This window comes from Chelonia mydas, chromosome 6 (genome assembly GCF_015237465.2).
Source record: "Chelonia mydas isolate rCheMyd1 chromosome 6, rCheMyd1.pri.v2, whole genome shotgun sequence".
Classification (NCBI taxonomy): domain Eukaryota; kingdom Metazoa; phylum Chordata; order Testudines; family Cheloniidae; genus Chelonia; species Chelonia mydas.
This window is the reverse complement of record NC_051246.2, coordinates 130,238,955-130,263,565: the sequence shown is the minus strand read 5'-3', so window position 1 is coordinate 130,263,565 and position 24,611 is coordinate 130,238,955. Positions and strand designations below refer to the sequence as shown.

The following is a 24,611-nucleotide window of genomic DNA, read 5'->3' as shown; positions in this document are numbered from 1 at the left end:
AAGTTTTTCCTAATGTCCAACTTAAACCTCCCTTGCTGCAATTTAAGTCCATTGCTTCTTGTCCTGTCCTCAGAGGTTAAGGAGAACAATTTTTCTCCCTCCTCCTTGTCAAGCTTTTTATGTACTTGTACTTTATGACATGAGAACATATGTCTGCCTAGTCTGCAAATAAAAATATTAACCGTAGGTAGGGCTCCGTGTCTGTCACAGAGGTCGCGGAAGTCACAGATTCCCTGACTTTCCTCAACCTCCGTGACTTCTGCAGGGGCCAGTGTGGCTGACCCCAGGGCCGCCCAAGCAGCTGCTGCTCTGGTGGCCCAGGCACCAGTCCCTGGGTGACTGGCTGGAGCAGCCGCAAGACACCTGCCCCAGCCGTGGTCTGCAGCCGGCCAGCCACAATCCCTGGCAGCTGGTGCCGCTGGCCCAGATGCCCCCTCCAGCAGCAGCTGCCCTCCCACCTCCTCCAGGGTCCCCCACCCAAGATTTAATCACAGGTATTTTTAGTAAAAGTCATGGACAGGTCACGGGCTGTGAATTTTTGTTTATTGCCTGGGACCTGTCCATGACTTTTACTAAAAATACCTGTGATTAAATTGTAACCTTAACCATAGGTAACATCTACACTGCAACTGAGCAGCCTCACAGCCCAAGCTCAAGTCAGCTGGCGTGGGCCAGCCACAATTGCAGTGTAGACAGGAGCCAGGGAATAAAAGAGAAGAGTGGTGAGAAGGGAAGGGTCAGTGCTCCTGATTGTCAGGGTAGGGCAAATACACCTCCCAAATATCTCCAGACTGGATGTTTTAGAGAAAAGACATGGAGATATTGAAGAAAAGTATCTAAAGGAAAGTGTGGCCTGTAAGTTATAATGGGACTGGAACAAGGTGATTTGTGATAACTCTAAATCCATGCTAAGAGTGGGCCCTGATAGCTGCATGTTCTCTAGAGCAAACTTTGCCCCATGATTTCTTTGACAATGAGATCAAAGTCATGTAAAGGCCTAGTGCAATGGCATAGTGAGCTCCACAGGAAAGGGAGATAAATGGTGACTAGTTGTTAATGTTCAGTGAAAGAGTCTTTTTAATTGACAATTCAAGGCAAGTCCTTTTTCTTGTGCATAGTAAAAGAAAAAATGAGGTCTTCTATTCTGGAGCGTAGAACTTCAGACACATTAAGGGCAGTGTTGCTAGGCATATTTATTATTCTCTGCAGGCCGCCAGCAAAGTCTAGGTTCAGACCTATTGGCTGTAGGACAGGCCACTGAGAAGTCTAAGTCTTAACAAACTGTCTTGAACACAGCAGCTTCCTGCCCAAGGGAAGAAAAACTCAGGAGACCCTACTACTTGTATCAGAGTGACGATATCCTGTGAATAGCTGGGCTGGGCCTGGGAGACAGGGGAAGTTTATATTTGTCCTTGTGGAAAGGACAATCCTATTGAAATATGAAGGGAGATGAAAGGGCTTGTAATATTACCTGCCAGTACTGAAATGAAATAGCACAGAAAACCTCTGGAGCTGTATCTCAGGTGTGCCATTCTTTGTCATTGTGGAGCAGAATTGTCTTTGTCAAGGATGAGAAATATGAACATTTCTATAATCTAGATGACAAAAGTGCAGCGTACTTCTCTGAAGTCTGGAGTAGCTGAGTAAAGCACCTAATATTGTTAAATACGCTCTAGACCTCAGGTGTTATTAAATAAGGAGTAATAGGATGAGGTAGAGAGATGCAATAGTGTAAATTTGGGGGGGAAAAAAATTGAGGCAGATTGTACCACACTGAATAATATCTTACTGTGTATCTATCTAAGCGATTTATATGTCCCCAATGCTGTAGTACCAGACTGTCACATTGTTCAGCGTAATTTTCCGCACAATGCTTGTGGGGCAGGGCAGTTCTGTTATCACCATTTTACAGAGAGAGGGGAAGGGCTTTTCTACATGGGGATGCTCAGGAAAATTAATCTGAATTAATTTTTAAAGTGAATTAGCCCTGGTCTACACTAGGACTTTAGGTCGAATTTAGCAGCGTTAAATCAATGTAAACCTGCACCCGTCCACACGATGAAGCCCTTTATTTCGACTTAAAGGGCTCTTAAAATCGATTTCCTTACTCCACCCCTGACAAGTGGATTAGTGCTTAAATTGGCCTTGCCGGGTCGAATTTGGGGTACTATGGACACAATTCGACGGTATTGGCCTCCGGGAGCTATCCCAGAGTGCTCCATTGTGACTGCTCTGGACAGCACTCTCAACTCAGATGCACGATTGTTTGCCGTTGCTCTGATGCAGGGAGGGGCAACTGACGACACGGCTTACAGGGTTGGCTTACAGGGAGTTAAAATCAACAAAGGGGGTGGCTTTACATCAAGGAGTATTTCAGGCAGGACTTCACGGAGGGTTCCAATAAGAAATGGTGTACCTAAGTTATTGTTCTTATTGGAACAAGGAGGTTAGTCTGGCCTCTGATTGATACATGGCTAGATTTAGCTCGCTGCACCTTCTCTGTGAGTGACTGCAGTGTGACCTAGAGGAATGAGTCCCCTAGACGGGGGTGGAGTGGGGGGTTTGCAAATGAGTACAAAACAAATCTGGTCTATTTCTTGTTTTGATCCACTCCATCTATCTTTTACATCTTTGGCTGGCAGCAGACGGTGCAGAAGGACTGCATGCCATCCACATCTCATGGCTGCTCGGCAGAAGAAGGTACAATAGGACTGCTAGCCATCCTCATCTCTTGCCTGCCCGGCGGAAGATGGTACAATAGGACTGCTAGCAATCCGTATCACCCGCCTGCTCACCATAAGACGGTTCAATAGGACTGACTGCAGGACTAAAGAGAATGACCTGGTCAAGTCACTCCAATTTACTCTCTGTGCCCATGTCTGCCCAGGCACTCCTGATTGACCTCACACAGGCGACCAGGAGCACCTCAGACATGACGATGACGGCTACCAGTCCTATTGCACCATCTGCTGCCACAAGGCAATGGGTTGCTGCTGCTATGTAGCAATGCAGTACCGCGTCTGCCAGCACCCAGGAGACATACGGTGACAGTGATCTGAGCGGGCTCCATGCTTGCCGTGGTATGGCGTCTGCACAGGTAACCCATGGAAAAAGGCACAAAATGATTGTCTGCCCTTGCTTTCATGGAGGGAGGGAGGGAATGGGGGCCTGACGATATGTACCCAGAACCACCCGCGACAATGTTTTAGCCCCATCAGGCATTGGGATCTCAACCCAGAATTCCAATGGGCAGCGGAGACTGCGGGAACTGTGGGATAGCCACCCACAGTACAACACTCCGGAAGTCGACTCTAGCCTCGGTACTGTGGAAGCTCTCCGCCGAGTTAATGCACTTAATGCACTTAGAGCATTTTCTGTGGGGACACACGCACTCGAATATATAAAACCGATTTCTAAAAAACCAACTTCTATAAATTCGACCTAATTTGGTAGTGTAGACATACCCTTAGTTAACTTGCATTAAACCCCTATGTGGACACTCTAATTCAGAATTAAAGTGAACTTAATTTGATGTAGGGGTTTTTTTTTGGAAAGTGCATTAAGCTATATTGAATTAAGTCCACTCCAAGGGCAGGTCTACACTAGAAACTTGCATTGGCACAGCTGCACCAATGGTGAAGACACTCAAAGCCAATGGGAGAGCGCTCCACCTCCGCGAGAGGAGGTAGCTATGTTGGTGGGAGAAGCTCCCCTGCCAACATAGCGTGGTCTACGTGGGGAGGTTCAGGTTGGTAGAAGTATGTGGCTCAGAGGTGTGGATTTTTCATACACCTGAGCAATGTACAGTAGTTATACGGTAGTAGACCTGGCCTAAATTGGAATAAGAACTCCCACACAGGGGTTTAATGTGGTTTAACTGATCCACTTTAAATTCACAGCTTTAGTTAATTCAGATTAATTTTCCTGAGTGTCCATGTGTAGACAAGCCCTAAGGTACTGTTCAGCGTGAGTAAGGTATCACAGGCCAAGCAGCTGTCAAAAGTGTTGGCCTCCAGATTAACCTCTGGTGTGAGCAGATTTAGAATGGGGCCTGGTTATGTCGGCGGTGTGTTAGTGAAAATGCCTTGGTTTTGTGCATTACCAGAAAAGGGAAGATCTTGAGGATCAGATTCTGTACTCAAGTTTAGTTCAGAGAGGAGAGCTCTCGTGATCAGTGGCGGCAGGTTTGTTTCAGTTTTGGTGGTGCCCAGAACAGGTCCAAGTCCTGCTCCCCCCACACCTGCCTTGTAAGCTGATACATATTTTTTAAAATAATGTAAAAATGGACTGGAAACAGTCAGCATTTAACAGGTTCCCTATATTGCACAATATCACTATCGTAAGAAAAAATATTTAACTAAGAATATGAACTTTATTAATACTCTTGACTATGGAAACAACAAAGCACTCTTGGATCAATAACCCCTCAAAAGCAAAAATCTCTGTCTAATTCGCTATTGGACTCCAACCATGTAAATCTTGATAGCCAAGACTGATAACTCCTTTTCTGATCTTTCAGATTTGCCGCATCTTTTGTATAATTTCAGTTTGCAAGCTGGGTGTCAAACTCAGCCTGTCACTTGATGAATTGCCCTTTTGTTCTTTTTCTCTGGGTAACTTTATTAAGAATTTATCCGTTGTTGATTATTATTACACAAAATTTATGGGTTGGGGCTGAGTGGTTTGTGGGAGGAGGCTCAGGATAGGGCAGAGGGTTGTGGTGTGTGGGTGAAGGTTGCAGGGTGGGGCTGGGGATGAGGGGTTCAGGGTGCAGGAGGGGGCTAAGGGCTGGGGCAGAGGGTTGGGATGCAGGGGGTGAGGGCTCTGGCTGCAGGTGTGGGCTCTTGGGTGGGGCTGGGCTGGGATGAGGAGTTCAAACTTTGGGGTGCAGCAAGGAGGCCGCCACAGGGCTGGGGCCAGAGAGGAGGACTCCACCCAGCCCTCTCCCCGCCAGCAGCCGTGAGCTCCAGGGGAGGGGCCCCCTCTCCTCCTGCTCCCCCTCAGCACGACACTCACCCAAGCCCCAGGCTGTTGCTCAGGAGGTCCAGACAGGATAAGCCCCCTCAGAGTCACCTTCCGGGGGGAGAAGGGGGGCTGCCATGCCACTGCACCTCCTCCCCTCCTCCCTCCGCAGGCAGGGCAGTCAGTGAGGGAATGTAGCACAGCGCTGCAGGGGGCAGCTGCCCAGGGCACCGGTGAGGCAGGGACGCTTGGGGGGAGGACACGGGGGCGGAAGGTGGAGTTGGGGGACGCTCCAGGGGAGGCACGCAGGGGTGCCAGGTGGGGCTGGTGGAGAGACCCAGTCCCAAACATTAGTGGAGCCGGGCCCCCGGGGTCCTGAATTTGCTGGAGCACCGGTACCTTGGGCCCATACAAGTCACTGCCCCTCCTCATGATGCAGACAGGGAAGGCCTATTGTGGTTTTCTTCAGGTTCAGAGTTTATTGTAATTCTTTCCTCTGGCTTTGTGAGATGAAAAAATAACTATTGTAGTTGATAAGAGCCTGAATTGCCTGGTAGATAAATCACAATGATTAAAACTATTTCGACTTTGCAGTTTGCAAAGACCCATCCCATCAAATCAGCGCTCTAAGTTCAACTGAATTTTAATATTTGTGCTTTGCACATCTATTTCTTTCCATTCTGTTGGTGGGGCAAAAAAATGCAATCACATTGCGATTCAAAGTGCCTTATTGTGCTATTGAAATAGCTAAAATGGATCTTAATGCAATATTGTGAGACACCAGGAAGAATTTTGTCCTACCTGACTTTGAAAAGGATATGTTCTTTGAAAAGAATGCTTTGTGCTATTCTCTATTTACTTTACCTCCTTCAGCTGAGGTATCACTTCACACATATTTTCCATGGCAAGTGGAACTAAATTTAGACTCTTGAAAAGATTCATGATCCAGGGGCTGGAAACTTAAAAGGGAGAAAGGGAATGGTTGCTGTGCCTTTAACTTGCATGTGTTTTGAAAGGCTGTGAAGTAGTTACACCTGTGATCACAGAACCACTTCTGTACAGGAATGATTGGTGCTATTTTCCTCTTGAACATGAACAATTTTGAAAAGGACTGGAGCCTTTAATGTGGCAGCAGCATACACTTTAAAAGGATTAAGTCATACGTAGCTGGAATTAAAATAAGCACCACATGCTGCCGTTGGCTTCAGAAGATGAGCACCATTGCCCTGAAGGGTAGACGTGCACAATTTCCTTTTCACCCCCAAGTTATCCCAAATAACTTTCTCAGCCCAGAGCATTTCAATCATCATTATGCCTAAATGTGCCATGGGGTGATGACATTCTCTGCCTTTTTATATTGGCTCCCCTTCCAGAAAGGAGTGTCCAGTCAAGTTATTTGGCATTGCCCTGTGAGCAGACCTCTCCAGGGAAGAAAGGTCTAGGGGATACGGCATTGGACTGGGATTGGGGCCGAGGTTCAATTCTCAGTTAAAGCACAGACTCCCTGTTTGACCTTGGGTCATAGTCACTTACTCTCCCTGTACCTCCGTTCCCCATCTATAAAATGGGAGTCATACTTTCCTACCTCACTGGGGTGGGAAGGATAACATCCATTAATACTTGAGGCATTTGGATACTATGGTGCTGAGTTCCATCTAAGCTATTTATATGGCCAATCACAGCTACCCAGCTGTTGTGGACTTCTGGCTCCTCGCTTTTAGGTAGGTTTGACCTGGCTTCTTCTCTCTATGCAGGTCTGACTGGCCTGGATTCCCCTCAGGTCAGGGCTATCTCTGGGCTGGCTGAGTCTCTCCATTGCAGTAGCTGCCCTCCCAGCATTTTAGGTAATGGCAGCTACAACCAATCCAAGGAGCAATGGTCTCAAGTTGCAGTGGGGGAGGTTTAGGTTGGATATTAGGAAACACTATTTCATTAGGAGGGTGGTGAAGCACTGAAATGGGTTACCTAGGGAGGTGGTGGAATCTCCTTCCTTTGAGGTTTTCAAGGTCAGTCTTGACAAAACCCTGTCTGGGATGATTTAGTTGGGGATTGGTCCTGCTTTGAGCAGGGGGTTGGACTAGATGACCTCCTGAGGTCCTTCCAACCCTGATATTCTATGATTTCAGAGCTGTCTCTCACTTGTTGTCCTTAGCTCTTCCCTTGTGAATAGTCTGGGGAACAGCCATCCATCACAAACATGCGGACCTCAACAGCCATGAGACTAAGACTGTGGATGTTTTAAGGCCAATTTCTAACCTAATAGAACTCAGAAACTAATTAGCAGATTTACCTGAACATCTGCAGGAAATTCAAGCTTCACTCAGAGATCAATAGCTGAAAATTTATTTCATACAAAAATAGTGTTGAATCCCCATCTTAAAGGCAAAATCAACCCCCAAGCTTGCTCCTCCATAATGCATTCATGTCTCCAGAGAAGGCTTTTTTTGCCGTCATTGTCCTGGCTAGAACTAGGAGTGGACTACATGTAATGCAAGGTTCAGACTGGCATACATATTTGCCATTATGGCTAGAAAGTTCTAGAACACTTCTTAGACAAACGTTACCGATGTATAACCGATCGTCTAGGAATCAGCACATGCGGAGGAGCCATGAGCGAGCCCAGTGTGTTTTAGGCTATTTGCAAAAGGAATATAAAGAAAACGTCCAGCAAAAATTGTGTGATTTTTAAAAAAGTGTCCGTTTGAACAGCTTATTATAAACTTTCCAGAACTTCAAATTGCACAACGCACATAGAATCCCTAATTAGCTAAAAATTATAATCCACTGTTCATTCTACTAAACCTCATGCAGGTGCCATTCTTTCCACTATCAAATTGAAACTGTCACTCTCCTCAATCACTGTGGTGCTGGCAATATATAATAAGCACCCTGCAAAGGTAGAGATGTTGTCGGGAAGAGCTTAAGATGGAGTGTCTGTGGCTTTTTGCCGCAAAGAAAAATATATTTTATGTATGGAACTGGTTATAAAAATCTGATTTTTTTTTCCCCCAGCACTTAAAGACAGATGAGCTTGGGAATGCTATTGTAATCTATCATGTCACATTCTTGATTTAAAGTTTGTTTTTAACAGAACATCCTAAGAATGACCTGGGGTTGCTGAATGTTTTTCATTATATACAAAGAGCAAACAGATACTTTCAAGCAGAATATTCTTTATAACAGACTGAGTGCCAGAAACTACAGCAGTAAAATCTCCGAGGCACCGCCTGGAAAAGGGGTATTTGTGTGCCCTGGATGGCTGACTGTAATGAATGAACACTTAAGGGTTGCCTGTCTGTGCAGACAGCAGGTGTCTTTAATATTTAAAGGTACAATACCCAGAAAATGAAGGGAAGACAAGTATATAGTTCAGTTTATAATTGAATATTGCCAACACATTACATTAAAATTGATGAGGTTATGATATTTTTAAAAAACCTTGGTTTTACTGGCTTCTGTTTTTTATTCTTCAGAGTCCCCACAGGTCATGTTTTCATGTATTTCTCTGATAGAAATATTTTTAAATGAAAGTTTAAACAATTAGCTACCATTAATCATTTCCCTAGCAACACACACAAGATACTGGCTGATGTTAAGGCTATGGGTATTTCCAGAAGGCTTTTGTTGACTCAAGGGGTTACCTTTTTATTGTATCTGAGATCTAAATTCTTTGGTGGCTCTCTGTGTGTCTTAAAGCTTATCATGAGAGGAAAGCCACCATTTACTCTTCAGGGGTTTAGAATAATACGCCTTTGACTTCTTACATGCAAGGCTTTGTGCTGGATTTTGTTAGCTACGGTTGTTCTTTGGTGAAGGTACAGGCTGACATCTCAGTTTCTGTCACTTGTTGTATGCAGTGTTGTAACCAAGTCAGTGCCAGAAAGACAAGGCGGGTGAGGACATATCTTTTATTGAACGACCTTCTGTTGGTGAGAGAGACATGCTTTCAAGCTACACAGAACTCTTCTTCAGGTCTGGGAAAGGTACTCCGAGTATCACAGCTAAATGGTAGCTAGGCCAGGAGGGTTCCAGCCTCTAATGAAGTCTCTGCTACAGACATGAGCTTACATATCACTGTTTTCTCTGCAGAATCTACTGTAAACCTTCCATCTTGAGGTTTTTATCACAAACCTATAGGGCAGTACTGTATCTGACTTCAGCTGTGGTGAGTATTTTGCCAGTGATATCCACATTTGTATATTTTTCTGCAGTCTGTGGACAATACTGATATTATGATAGGAAACAAGTTCTGTGGGCTGTACTCCTGCACCCACTTTAAAGTCATGACTTTGCTTCAGGGTTGAAGGAAAATCCTAGTTCTTGGACATGGTGAGAGATTTACTCTTAGCTACCATCCACACGAAGGAGAAAGCTGGAGTGGGTTACAGACCTAACTTTGGCATCAGGGTGGTCTTTGTTCACTCCTGACAGTACGCAGGTGATGTAGCCCTTCTGCTAGCATAGTGAAAAGGGTTGGATGTCTCTGTGGATATGTAAATGCAAGTTTGGCAGTGAACTGTGGAAGAAAAGTACTGAGCTTGAAATTCTCTTGCTTATAGCATTTCCCGTTAAATTAGAATGAAACCATTGATTTACCCTCGCAGTGCAATTTAAGCTGTGTCGATGCAGAATTGTAGTTAAGCCCTCTTAAAAAAAACCACCCAATTTTTGCTTATTTTAAAATCAAAGGTGAACTTTAGGGCTGTCCTTACATGTAAGCATTCCTAGTAGAAAATAGCCTATGAAGCCGAAATTCAAATTGGCTGGTAAAAGATGAAGCTACGACAAATGCCTGACTTAATCTCTCGAGTTTCATTTCCATATCCCAAGAAGGGGAGTCAACACAAAACTGTATGCACCAGCACTTCTTTAATTGCTCCTTCCGTCTAATCAGGTGGGAAATTTAAACCGCAGAAGCTGAAGGAATCTGCTTTGCTGTCCATCTCTCTACTGCAGACTGTAAAGTTTATTCTTGTGATGTACAGATGAGTGGCTAACAAGATAGTTCGGATACACCAAGACTTAGCAGCAGGAGTCAGTGAGGATGTTTCTAACAGTACTGTTGTGACATGTGGTCTAGAAAATAGGCCAAATATAAAGTTACATTGAGAGTCCATCCGTCCATCCTTGTTTTCATTCATTCATGCTCTGCCATGTGGTGTTTGTTCTGTTGTCTCTAGGAGTTACGTTTCTTGGGCACAGAAGAAAAACATCTGCCATTTCTATTCGGAATAATTGCTTAGCATGCTGTGATTCAAAATATTTTCAAATGATATTTTCTAGTCTCATTTTTCCACTCTAAGCAAACTATTGAAAAATCTGTCAAGTAGTTTTGCATGTACATTTGGCTTTAATTAAGGAAAGGGCTTTTTAAAAAATTGATATTAGCATATTACATGTGCAAAGCAGTTCCAACAGCTTGACTCTGTAGGTCTAGCATGAGGGTAAGCAAGTTACTCTATACTGTCATAGAGTGTGGCAGAGAAAGGGAATTATCCCCATTTCCAATGTTTTAAATCCTATATTTTTGTTCCTTTTTTCTCATTTTCTTTGCCTATTTTCTCCTATACTGTGCAGCTTGCTGCCAGAGAGGAGTTATGATTTTTTTCTTGTAATAGGTGAATGTCCTTTCAGTTCTACCCAGAAAAGACAATTACAGTAGCTGAGATATTGAAATTAGGAAAGGCTAAATCATTTTATAAGACTAGTTCAGGCCCCAGTCTTGCAAGCCATTTACATGCATGCTTAGTTTTATGACAATGCATTTTTCTTTGAGCTCAGTAGGACCACATGCATGCTTATGTGGTTGCAGGATCAGGAATACTAGCTAGTCTAAGAAATAAAAATGGACCACAAAGTTCCAAAATGTCTAAAAGGGCTAATTTTTAGAAAATGTGGTGTCAATGTTCTAAGTAGTCACTTCATGATTTTCACAGGCAGAGTTTATGGGGAACTTGTATAAACCAGTATGGTGACAAGAGGGCTATTTATAGCTAGTTTAGTCTTGTATAGACTTCACAGAGGAGTGCCATCTCTGCTCCAATCCCACAATCCAATCGATTCCGGGTTACACCTCTGGAGCCCAATCGTACCCTGTGTCTGGATAGCCGTTAGAAATGTGAGATCCACATACTCAGATACACCATCATACTCTTCCGTCAGCTAAAATGTCCCCTCTATTTAAGTCTTTTGCTCTTTACACAAAAATAACAATATGGAGAAACCACCTGGGAACAGCTGGGTCCCAAGTAAGTGTGTTTAATAAACATACCCAAATTTGTCATTGAAGCTACATGTGCACTGCCGCTCGGATGGATATTTGATAGCTTCCAAAACATAGAACATAGTGAGTGGCACTAGAGGGCTCGCAAATCATACCAAGCAAAAACAACAAGGAGTCCATGTGGCACCTTAGAGACTAACCAATTTATATGTTAGTCTCTAAGGTGCCACAAGGACTCCTTGTTGTTTTTGCTGATACAGACTAACACAGCTACCACTTTGAAATTATACTCTATTCCTTTACATCATAACAGGGCTTATTAGACTCATTAATAAAGAATTAAAGGAGGGTAAGTAATGCCAATCAGCATAGGTTTATAGAAATTAAATCTTGTCAGACTAAATTGATTTTTTTTTTTTAAGAAACATGATTACAAGTTTGGTTAATAAAGGCAAGAGCATTGGTGTAATATACCTGGACTTGTGTAAGGCATTTAACTTGGTATCTTGTGACATTTTGATTAAGAAACAAGAACAACACAAAATGAACATGGCATACATTAAATGGATTGGAAACTGGCTCACGTAAAAGTCTCTGACAGGGTCCACGGGGTGCAACCTGGACTGTGGGACTGCTGAGCCCTCCAAACCCACCAGCCTGGGCTGTCCCTCGCATTGTGATGCTGATGTCAAACAAGAAGCCTTTGACAGACACTGCACTTACACAGCCATCCACAGGCAGGGACACGCCTAGCTGAGTCGCGTGAATGGTCTCTCAGCCACTCACGAGCCATCAGTAGAGAGGTTTCAGCCAGCTGCCCCCAGCTCCAGCCCTACACCCCAGAACTGTACCGTCATGCACTGGTCAAAAGCCTGTCCGGTGTAAGCTCGTGGCTTAGTACACCACTCTGATAAAAGGCTAGTGGGCATGCAACAGCTCTTGTTAACCTGAGCTGAGATTCCCCCAAGCACTTCAACCAAACCCACACGGTCTTAGATAAAATATAGAACAGATTTATTAATGACAGAAAGAGAGATTTGAAGTGATTTGAAGCAGGCATAGAGATCAACATGGTTACCTAAGAAATAAAAATAAATTCAGTCTAAATTCTAACTTAAACAGACTAAGCAAGGTTTCAATCAAGCAGTCTTTCACCCTAACAGGTAGTACAAGCAGCTCACAGTTCTTCAATACACAGACTGGACTCCCTTCCAGCCTGGGACCAATCTCCCCAGTTCAAAGTCTTTTTGTCTTCCAGACAATCATCCAGGTGTTGAGATGGGGCAGAAGGGGGGTGTGTGAGGTGAGAGGCCAAGTGATGGTGTCACTGTCTCTCTTTTTATATCTTCTTCCAGCTGCTAGAAAGATCCTTGCTGTGATGTGGAGGTCAGGCAGTCCCCATTGGTTAAGCAGTATCCATTGCACATGTGCCTTCTCTAAGGAGCCTCTGGAACAGTGACAGGTTTCAGAGTAGCAGCCGTGTTAGTCTGTGTCCGCAAAAAGAAAAGGAGTACTTGTGGCACCTGAGAGACTAACAAATTTATTTGAGCATAAGCTTTCATGAGCTACAGCTGCATCCGACGAAGTGAGCTGTAGCTCACGAAAGCTTATGCTCAAATAAATTTGTTAGTCTCTCAGGTGCCATAAGTCCTCCTTTTCTTTTTTCTGGAATAGTGGATTCTTTTTTGATGGGCCATCAATGCCAGTGTGGCCAGTAATGGGTGCTCCTTTATCCTGACTGCAAGTTTGGCTGTGGAGGTCTTCCAACCTCACAGCATATTGCAGTAGCACATATAACAATACCTCATAACTTTGTGTACAATGACAGTACATACAATCCCACAGGATATTAATGTTCAACAAATCCAGACTTTTAAAATGATACCTCACAAGATATACTTTGTACAAAACATTTCATGATTATATGACAGTGCTGAGTATGGGGGGTCCAGGGTACTACTTGGAGGTACAGAGTGTCACAGTTTCAAAATGTAATTGTAAATGGGGAGTTATCCTCGTGTGTTTCTATTGGGGTCGGTTCTTGGCTCTGCACTATTTAACATTTTTATCAGTGACCTGGAAGAAAACATAAAATCATTATTGATCACATTTGCAGATGAGACAAAGATTAGGGGGCAGTGCCGAATAATGAAGAGGACAGGGCACTGATACAGGGAATCTGGATCCTTTCTGCAAGCAAATATGCATTTCAATACACCCAAATGTAAGATCATACATGTAGGAACAAGGAATGTACCCAAACACATAGAATGAGGGACCCTATCCTGAGAAACAGTTATTCTGAAAAAGAGTCTGGGGTCATGGTAGATAAACAGCTGAGGAGGAGCTCCTTGGGTGACTCTGTGGCCAAAAGAATTAATGTGATACTTGGATGCAGAAGCTTGCGTAGAAGAAGAAAGGTTATTTTACCTCTGAATTTGGCACTGGTGCAACTGCTGCTGGAATATTGTGTCTGGTTCTGGTGTCCGCAACTCAAGAAGGATATTGAAAAATTGGACGGGTTTCAGAGTAGCAGCCGTGTTAGTCTGTATTCGCAAAAAGAAAAGGAGTACTTGTGGCACCTTAGAGACTAACCAATTTATTTGAGCATAAGCTCATGAAAGCTTATGCTCAAATAAATTGGTTAGTGAGCTTATGCTCAAATAAATTGGTTAGTCTCTAAGGTGCCACAAGTACTCCTTTTCTTTTTGAAAAATTGGAGAGGATTCAGAGAAGACACTCAAGAAAGATCAAAGGATTGGGGGGAAAAAAACATCTAGTGGTAGAATCCAGGAGCTCAATCTATTTAGATTAACAAAGAAGGGTAAGGGATGATTTCATCAGAGTCTAAGGTCTGGTCTACACTACAGACCTGTGTCGGCATAACTACGTCGCTCAGGGTGTGAAAAATCCACGACCCTGAGTGACATAGTTACACCGACCTTAACCCACTGGGTAAACAGCACCATGTTGACGGGAGTGCTTCTCCCATTGACAAAGCTACCACCTCTTGAGGAGGTGAATTAACGACACTGACGGGACAGTTCTCTCCTGGTGGAGTAGGAGCATCTTCACTTAAGCACTACAGTGGCGCAGCTGTGCCGATGCAGCATTTTAAATGTAGACCTGCCCCAAGTACCTGTATGGAGAACAAATAGTTAATGATGGTCTTTTCAATTTAGCAGACAAAGGTACAGCACGATTCAATGGCTGAAAGTTGAAGCTGGAGAAATCCAGTGTCGAAATAAGGTACAAAGTTGTAACAGGGAGGGCAACTAACCATTGGAACAACTTAGAAAGGGTGGTGGTGGATTCTCCACCAATGGCAATTTTTAGATCAAGACTGCCTTCTTTTTTTTTTCTCTTTTTTTTTCTCTTTTTTTTTCTCTTTTTCTTTTTTTCTCTCTTTTTTTTCTCTCTCTTTTTTTTTTAAAGAAACATGCTCTAGGTCAAGCAGTAAATAGTTCAAGAAAGTCCTAAAGCTGTATTAGATAGGAGAGCAGGCTAGATGATCACAGTGGTTCCTCCTGGCCTTGGGATCTATGAATCTGTCACAGTTCAGGGCAACTGCACCTGTATTCCTCCTCTGTGGTCCCTCTGCGGCACCCGCTGTAGGTTCTCAACTCCTCAGTCATCACCCCTCTGAGGCAGAGACATCATTTTGTAAGCTGGGATTTTTCTAGGCTGCACAGTTCCCAGCAAGCCAGATTGCCTTGAAGGTCAGCATCTGTGATTTGCTTACTCGCCAGAGGTAACTGTGTAATTGTTCACAGTTACAAATTATCACACAGCTCTTTATACAACAGCACATTTATTCTTAAGGTGAAAGCATGACAGACAAAATGTATTAAGGACAACAGAAGAACCTAAAAAGCTCACCAGACATCACCCCAACTCCAACCTCTAGCACTGGTATCTGTCAGTCCTTCAAAACCCACAGCTGGGCTTTCCCCATGGTGACAAGTTCATAAATGTCTCAGATTCAGAACCAGAACCGCCATGAATAGTTCAGTCTTTTCTTTATTCAGCTTGTGCCTTTGAGCTTGGCCTCATGTAACAGGTGATCAGCGGACAATAGTTCACTCCTCAGGGTGTAGCTTCAAAAGGCTGGGTTTTTGCATAACCAGAGTTGGGGAGTTTGCATTCATCTCCCTCTAGACATTCCCCAGGAAAGCCGCACAACATGCTTTGTTCCAATAGTCCACTCTTGTCTGGTGCATATTTCGATATAGTCTTGTGAATGCCCAGGTCTCACATCTGTCACATCTCTCCCTTGAGAGGTTATATACAATCCCGGCCCACAATAATACATTACCATTCATTTAATTAATACAATGGTCTCTAAACATACTGGAACTTTATTCAAAAAGGTCTCCCAGTTGAACTTATCACTGACTTCAGGGGGATTGCCCCCCAGATGTTTGCATTGGTGACAGTGCAATGAATTGGGACACCATGAAATCTACAGTTTACTCACGATCACGTACTTGACTATCGCAGTGATTGGATCACGACTCTGGGCTGGCACATAGCCGTAACACCTACTGTTACTGAAACACATTTCAAGGCTTATTTTTTATTAATGTGATAAAATACAAACATTATGGCTCAATAGCTATTGTGCTATCAGAAAGGTATAGATAAAAACAGACGTGGCAGTGAGAATGTGCCGGGAATGTGTAGTGAAAGCAATGTGATTGGCACCTGCTTCCATTCCCAACTGTAGTATGTGAAATTTGAATATTTTTTCTGATATGTAGCCTCCTATTGATGCAGGCTTTTAATTTCCCCATCTCATGAATGGACTTTTAGCAGCAAATGAAGCCTACAAATGTAAAACAAAATGTTTATTGAGGTAGGGGGGCTAAACACAGGGACACCGGTGTCAGGAGTTCTGGGAGAGAGCAGCTAACAAGTGTGCACCTCTTCACATCTTCAGTGGAACCTGACTAACTACTCGGGGGACCAGATAGCAAGTGTGAAAAATCGGGACGGGGGAGGAGGGGTAATAGGTGACTATATAAGACAAAACCCCAAATATTGGGACTGTCCCCATAAAATCGGGACATCTGATCACTCTACTAATTGCCCACATCCTGGTGAATGTGGAAGATATGCTGGGACACAATGAGATGGAAATTCCTGCAATAAACATAGAGAGAGACAGTTAGGTACGGGACTAAATGGGAAAAGAGCCGATGAAGGGATAATGGGCCAAATTCATCCTTAGGGTAAATCCCCTGAGGTCAGTGGTTTGAAGGAGGGATGGATTTGGCCACATTAGCTTATGTGGAGATGTGTGTAAAACAAAGATGTTAAGTTGTGTGAACTGAATGTTCACTGCTGGCCAATTGTCCCCCGCTGTTAGCAGATTGGATACAAATACAAACAGTAGGAAACTGACCCATTTCTTCCAGGCTGTCATGATTTTCTTTTTGCTTGAGTGAGGAGAGCTTTCTTAATCTGACTGTGCAGCATACTTAGGGTAGATGCAGTGGGCGTACTGTATTGTCAAAAAGGTTTCTTCATGTTTTACCATTAGCGAAGACAAAGTGATTATCATAGGCTGGGATTTTCAAAGGAGCCTCAAGGATTTAGATGCCCAAATCCCCACTGGAATTCCGTAGGAACAGAGTACCTAACTCTCTGAGACTCATTCCAAAATGGAGCCACAGAGATTAAGATGCTTAGACTGGTACTATCTTACCTACCTGGGTCCGCGCCTTCCCTTCCCCACCCCAGCAGCATCAGAGTTTGGGTGTGGGAGGGGGCAGGGGGTTGGGGCACGGGACGAGGTGAGGCGGGCTCTGTTGACGCTTACCTGGGGGGCTCCTCAGAAGCCCCCCGCAGGCAAGCACCTCCCAGAGCCCACCTCCCCCCATCCCGTGCCCCTTCCACACCCAAACTCTGCTGTGGGGGAGGGGCGTTGGTCCAAGAATGCCCCTGCAGCAGCCGGTGTGACTGGCGCAAGGGCTGCTGGAGCTGCCCCGGAGCCAGGTGCACTGGCCGCTGCAGAAGTCATGGAGGTCGCGGAAAGTCACGGAATCCGTGACCTCTCTGAGAAACTCACCGCCTTAGTTGTCATGTTCACAAGAATAGCCGCAAAGAAGAGCGTGAAATGCACGTGATTTAAGTTTTTACATTATGATGTAAAAAGATCCCCCCGAAGGGCCTGATCCAAACCTGTAGAACTCAATACAAGTCTTTCCATCAGCTCCTCTAGGCTTTTGACCAAGCCCCAATTGAACAAGTTGTACTTTGTCAACGTTTTGTCCTTGATTAATGGGTGTACGTTTGAAAGGCCCCTGCTATTTTGTGAGCTATATTGCCGAGTCATACAGAAGCCGTAATCCTGTCACTGTGTAGTGTGGTCAAGCAACGCTACTGGGCACATCCAAGGTTTACAGGGCCCAAAAGGAAATCTGTGTCTTAAAGCACCTTTCGAAAAAGTTGTTGTTGTATCAACCTCTGGTTCTATCAGCCCCCTAGAAGGAGGCCTGTGGCATTTTATAAACTCGTGTCCAGTGACTGACCTATGGACAGAAAGCGAGACTGAGGAACGGGTTTTTCCCCTTGCGATTATGCCATTGCTGAATTTGTCCTATTCTTGTGAGCTGGCCACATACTAAAATATACATGGGTCCTGCTCTTTGAAGCATTCAGAGAAGCATTCATGTGCATTACCGTACTCTACCGGAGGTACTGGAATATCTGTTCAGAAGAAGGGAGCGCTGGAGCAGAGCAGGAGAATGGTAAAATGTAGACACAACTGCCAGGGTTTTTGTTAGAGTAGTCGCACCATACATGCAGAATAGAGTGGATACACCGTTATTTACTAGGAAACAGACCACCAACGTCCTTTAAATAGGCCCCCAAACAGGCACCAGATGATGAGTTGCTGCCAAAGGTGACCTGTTCAGAATTTAACGCTAGAGGTGAAAGGCCCCATATTCCAGTGTCATTCCTATGAGTCATCTAATTCCTCAGCCTGCCAGTTCAATGGCACAGTTCTCCTTCTGGTGCGAATGTTGTTACCTCTTGTGGTAATGGCTTTATTCCTCTCAGGTAAGCAGACTGCATATACTCAGTGATGCTTAGCAATCTGTTACTGGCATTTTGCTACTGTATTCTAATGGCCTAAATGCTGTTAACTTTAATCCAAAACATTATGGGGACAGTCTTTTCATTTTAATATTACATGTTCATTATTCATGATGCTCAGATTAAACCCAAAGCAAAATTAAAGTGTGGTGATGTGGCTCACTTTTCATTCATTTACTCATTCTAATTATGCTTGACTCTCTCCTTTTCTGAAACCGCAACGTAGAGGGACTAATGAAATAATCAGACACGAGGATCTAGGCAGGTAGACGTGAAGATGGTCTTACATTAATTTATGAATATGTGAATTTATTTGTGTCCAGTTTTATAGAGAGCCTTTCATCTTGCCCAAAGAAGACATTAAGTTCATGACAGAGAGAAGAGGGGCATAATGTGGTAATTGGACTGTAGTAATTGGACTGGGTAAGTGATGCCAGGCTCGTGCAAAATCCAGCTGATACAATTCAGATATAAAAGAAGCCCTACTGAGCCAAGACGAAAGATCAATCTCTTGCAGTTAATGAGTTAGAAGATATGAAAAGTTTAGCTTCCTTGGTGCAGCCATCTAAAAACTTTAAATGAGAGACAACTGCACAGTTGGATGTGTGTGTAAAAAATGTCATAGAGCTTTCAAGTGGAGATAAAGAAAATGGATTAAACATTGTCATTAGAACTGGCTGGAAAAGCTTCAATGGAACCATTTTCTGTCAGAAAATGAAGTTCCATCAAAAGTACTTTGCAAAACTGCATTGATTTCCCTGAAATTTCATGTTGGAGAAACATTTTGAAAAGAAATTGTGACAATTTAGAAACTTTTGGCACAAACCACTTTGATATTTTGTTTTGAAATGGCTTTCATTTGATTTTTTAATAATTGTATTTATTACATTATATTTTGAGATTTTGTATAGATATGTTTCAATTTTGTCAAAGCAATGTGTTTTGATTAATCGGAGACAAATATTTTCTTGAATTTTTCTTTGTGTAGAATTTTGAAACTTTTGCATTTTGTTCCGCTTTGAAAGGAAGCCAAATTTCAAAATTGTCAAAGTGAATAGATATCCTCTGCACAGCTCTAACGATCATATTCTTTTCCTGCTAGTTATTATTTATATCCAATGTATTTCCCATCACTGTATCTGAGGACCTCAGAAACACTGATGAATGTATCCTCTATTACACATCCCTGTGAGGTAGGGAGTATCTCCATTTAATAGATGGGGAACTTAGGCACAGAAACATTAAGGGACTTACCCAGAATAATTTGATTCATATTCAAGGCTTTCTTCACAACTGTAACTGCTAGAGACTGTTTCCTCCCCCCACCCCTAATTTGTATCTTGATGTTCAAGGTTGACTTTTGTTGTTCAAGGTTACCTTGCAGTTTGATTATCACAGCTTAGATAGCACAATCAACAGCAAGTCACAGCTGTCTGATGTCAGAGATACCATTAAACTAAAGATCCTAGCAGGAAAGGTTAAATGTGTTTAATAAAACGAACAGGCATGTATATAGAGTGCTAGTTACGCCGCGTAGCTAATTTACAGCCTGATTCAAGTCAAGGAACAAAAAGGTCACATAAACAAAAATGTGTTTTTATTATTCTCCAAGTCCAGCACCACGCTCCGTGTTAGACTATACGCAGTCAGCCCCTGACAAAGGAGATAAACCGATCCATTTGCCTTTTGAGGTAGAACGTTTCTGTTGTAAACAGTATGATGGCCTGACATGACGTTTTTTTCTGAATTTAAATATTACAGACACCCTGAGGTTTTCTCTACATGACTCAATTACTGAACCTGAATTTTAAGCAGGATTCCTCTCTGTGACAGTTACCACTGAGCAGCATCCCGGGGAGGGGCGGAAGCACTGAAAATGCCAAGTTGTCCCTCAGAAAGGCACGGAGATGTCTGCTTCTGAATTTCTGCTCCCCTTCCTCCAAAATACTTTGCTTTGAGAGACATCTAAAGTTCACAGATGTTCTTCTGGTGAATGATGGTGAAGTCTGACTAAGCGCTGACTCAAGGGGAGATAGGTTACTGAATACAAGGCTATATTGCAGTAATTATTTTTTTAAAAAGAATAGAGATGTCCAGATGCCTCTGTGCGGGGCATCCTTATATCAGCTTGGGAAGTGTATGTTCTACTCAAATATCCCCTCCTGAGCTTGGAAGGATTTTGCGAACTAATAGACTTTAATAGTAAAGTATGTGTGCTTATGAGCTAAATTCTACCCAGCGTTTCCACCCACTTCCTCTGCTGTTGAGCCCTACAACAGAAAGTCTGCGGGAAAGGTGCATTGGTGCAAAGTGATCATTTCCCCTCTGCCCTGAGACATGCGCGAGCTGCTGACTGAGCCGAGGATGTGGCCAGGGATGCATTGAATCAGACTGCAGCTTGAGCAGCGTTTGCTTGAGGGGTTCCTTGGGATCCCTGCCCTACAGAATCCCAAAGCAAGGCAGGTGATTATGCCACCCCCTCCCTTGGAGGTGTTACACCTCTCTGCACCCTACACAGGTGCAGAGAGGTGTAACAAACACCCTCCTTATGTTAGCTGGGTAAGGGATAGGGGTAGGGGAGTCGCAATGCTCCTACCCTAGCGCACACATGCTGGAAGTTTTCGTCATTACATGGAGCAGAATCCCAGCATTAATGCCATGAAATGCTGCCCCCCACCACCAGTCCTGCAGTCCCAGGGTCTGCTTGCAAGGGCCAGTCATACGATGCACCGGAACTGTGTTTGCTCCACTGCATCGCATACAAAACCAATAATGGCGACAGAGCAGTCAGAGGGAAGGAGTTGGGGTAATCAAACAACCCTTTTTAGTAGTGTGGGTTGAAAAATCAGTTGTTCTCAGTGTCCACCAAGGGTAGGAGAAGGCATAAGCCTCTTAGTTTGCATGAAGGGAGATATAGGTAGACTTTAGGGGAAAAATTGAGGGATTGGCCCCCACCTCCTTCCCTGTAAAAAAACAAACAAATAAATATCTATATCTGACTTGGCACCACTGCTGTCAGGGATGGTCTTAGGTACACTTGGTCCTGCCTCAGCAGAGGCGAGATGAAAAGAGAACCAGAAATGCAGGGCTGGAAGGGACTCAAGAGGTCAAGTGCTCCTGCTGTGTGACTCATCATAGCGCCTAACTGGCTGCTCTCCATGGACCATTTCCTTAGCCAGTGTAAATCAGTGTAGCTCTGTTGAAATCAATGGAGCTATCCTGATGATGACCTAGCTCAAGGTCTGACCCCAAGTTTCAGAGTAGCAGCCGTGTTAGTCTGTATTCGCAAAAAGAAAAGGAGGACTTGTGGCCCCTTAGAGACTAACAAATTTATTAGAGCATAAGCTTTCGTGAGCTACAGCCCATTTCATTGGATGCCAAGTGTGTATGTATGGGAGAGGAGGGAGGTGACATGGAGAAGAAAGATAACGGGAGAAAGGTTAAAAAGTCAGGAAATGGGGAGAGAGGAGTAACAGAGTTAATGAAATAGACTCTACTGGGGAAAAGAACAGTAACATTCATCTAACCTGAAAAAGAACCAGTTCCTTACTGTTGCTAGGAGAATGTAGTGTTTTAAAATTAATTCCAATAATCTTTAATCTGAAGTACTTTTCCCACCTTAATAATGTTTTAAAATAAGTTACTTAATAAATCTTTTCCCCCCTAGAAGATGAGTTGCAGACATTATAGATGGAAAAGTTCTGCTGAGCTGGATATCAGATTATCCAGTCCACCTCCTGTGAATGAGCATTATGCCCCAACAGTAGGCTTTTTCCAGTATTTTTATCTTACAAGACCCAAGTACTAAAACTTCCACTGCTTCCTGAGCAGCTCCAACATGCTGGTGGTCCTATAGACTGTCATTTGGACTCCCTGACAAATGCAGTGAACATGTGCAGTCTAAGTCTGTGTAGATTGCTTGCTATAGCCACCAAGCACATGGCTTTGAAACCAATGTAGGTTCCAGGCATTCTCTTCCAGAGCTGAGAGAATTTCTTGAGGAGTGTTGAACTCGCACTGGATGGGTTTGCATTGGCAGAACCTTTGAGAGCGGTAGAGTGGTAAGTCTTGAGTACTGATGAGGTCTTGGCCATCCTCAGAGATGCTTTGGAAGAAATAGTCTCTCAAGCTTCGATCTGAGTATCAGAGGAACTATGCCAGAGACCACATGCCTACTCTTGGTACTGCCCTGGTTCTCCGCATCCTTGGGGTTAACACTATAGCTAAAGAGTTAAAATTCCCAGCCAATAATATTCCTTTTTTTTATACCCTTTTCATTTGGCTTATCTCCTCCTATCTATGCCCAGTCTGCTGATCTATAATCTATTTCTAGAAAGGCATGTATTACCATGACTGTTTTCAATTTCCAGCCAGAGAGATTCTGTTCCATGCTGTCCAGGCTATCTGTCTCTCATGTTCTTTTTGTTTCTCTTCAGCTTCCATTTTAGCTAATTCTAGTTTCCGTTGGACATTGTGTTTTGCCATCCTAGCTCCTGCTTGCCTAGCTTACCCGAGAGTAAGAAAGGAAAAAATAAAAAACGGCTTGTGAATTTTCTGGCTGTAAGCTAACACCTCTGCCTCCAGGCAAAGAGACAGGAAAACCTCTAGCTGCTCTCAGCTGAAAAAAAAAACTCTTCAGGTCTGTGCTTTTGGTTCAAAATGATCCCACCGCTCTGCCACCATGTCAGGGTTCCCTCCCCACTCTGAACTTTAGGGTATGATGTGGGGACCCTCATGAAAGACCCCCTAAGCTTATTTCTACCAGCTTAGGTTAAAACTCCCCCAAAGCACAAATTCTCCCTTGTACCTTGGATTAGGTAAATGCTGCCACCACCAAGTGATTTAACAAAGAATCAGGGAAAGGACCACTTGGAGTCCTGTTCCTCCCATATATCCCCCCAAGCCCTACACTCCCCTTTCCTGGGGAAGCTTGAGAATAAACAAGATGAACACAGACCAGCCTTGGGTTTTTCAGGACACAAAAAAACCCAATCAGATTCTTAACAAAACCAGAACTTTATTAGAAGGGTAAAAGAAGCACCTCTGTGAAATTAGAATGGGAGATAATCTCACAGGGCAATTAGATTCAAAACACAGAGAATTTCCCTCTAGGCAAAACCTTAAAGTTACAAAAAAAACAAAAAACAAAACAGGAATACACATTCCCCTCAGCACAGAGAAAAACACAAGCCAAAAAAAAAGATAATCTAACGCATTTTCTTGCTAAATACGTACTAACTCTATAGGAGTTGGATTGCTTGCTTCCTTGATCTGTCTCCGGCAAAAGGCACATGGAACAGACAAATAAAGCCTCCCCCCAGCTGCAGATTTGAAAGTATCTTGTCCCCTTATTGGTCCTTTGGGTCAGGTGCCAGCCAGGTTACTTGAGCTTCTTAACCCTTTACAGGTAAGAGGATTTTGCCTCTGGCCAGGAGGGATTTTATAGTACTGTATACAGGATGGTAGTTACCCTTCCCTTTATATTTATGACAGTAGTTCATCTATGTTATCTTTTGTCTGTGACATATAAGCCTGCTGCTTCTCATTTTAGAGCTGTTCATTTTAACCCATCTACATAACCTGTAAAGTTCAGCCTTAGTTATTCAGACATGCTTCAGTTCTCTCTGTCATGTTGTAGTCATTGTCTTCTTCAAGTAGTGTCCCTATGGATGCTCTGCATCAGGATATGTGTGTGTCTGTGTGCTCTTAATTTTTGTTAGCAGTGTCTGCACCTTGTGCCCTGGTATGGGGGAATATAGGGAGGGACAGACATACCGCCACTCTGTTTCCTTCTCAACTGCCAGTGGCTTGAAAAGGAGCATCACAATGTCTATTAGCTAAGCCACGCAGTTTGCTACACCTCTGGTTTACTTTTTCTTTATTTTACAAGTATTTTTTACATTTTATTCTTTCCTCCTTATTTAGCACAGTTTATACTTTTGCAGGGCGTGTTCCTTTTGCCCTGTTTTTTCTTTGCCCTATTTTGGCCTTTATTGTTTTCTTGAACCTCGATCTGTGGCCTTGAGTATGGGTTATGCCCAAGACTCCCCTTCAAACCCTGTCAGACCTGCCATACATCTTTTCCCCTCAACAACAGGCACTCAAGGTGCCTCCACTGCCTTAGGGAAACCCATATTCCCTCCAAATGCAAGATTTGATCAGAATTTAAGAGCAGGTCTAAGAAATTCAGGGAGGTCGCACTTAAACTCCTGTTAATGGTGACTCTGGGCCTGAGTCATCCGCGGGCCCTACAGTAGCACCCTGACCTTCAAAAAAAGAAGAGACCCCGCTCCTCAGAACGGGACAAAAGACAGGGAAGGTCATC

General features: G+C 43.7%; 1 long non-coding RNA gene across 1 annotated transcript; it reads left to right on the top strand.

The window, feature by feature from the left end:
* On the top strand, positions 1 to 23,635 carry LOC122466254. The gene is made up of 3 exons (XR_006291630.1): positions 1 to 127; positions 17,603 to 17,611; positions 23,623 to 23,635. It is a non-coding gene; the product is annotated as an uncharacterized LOC122466254 (long non-coding RNA).
* Positions 23,636 to 24,611: the final 976 nt, after the last annotated feature.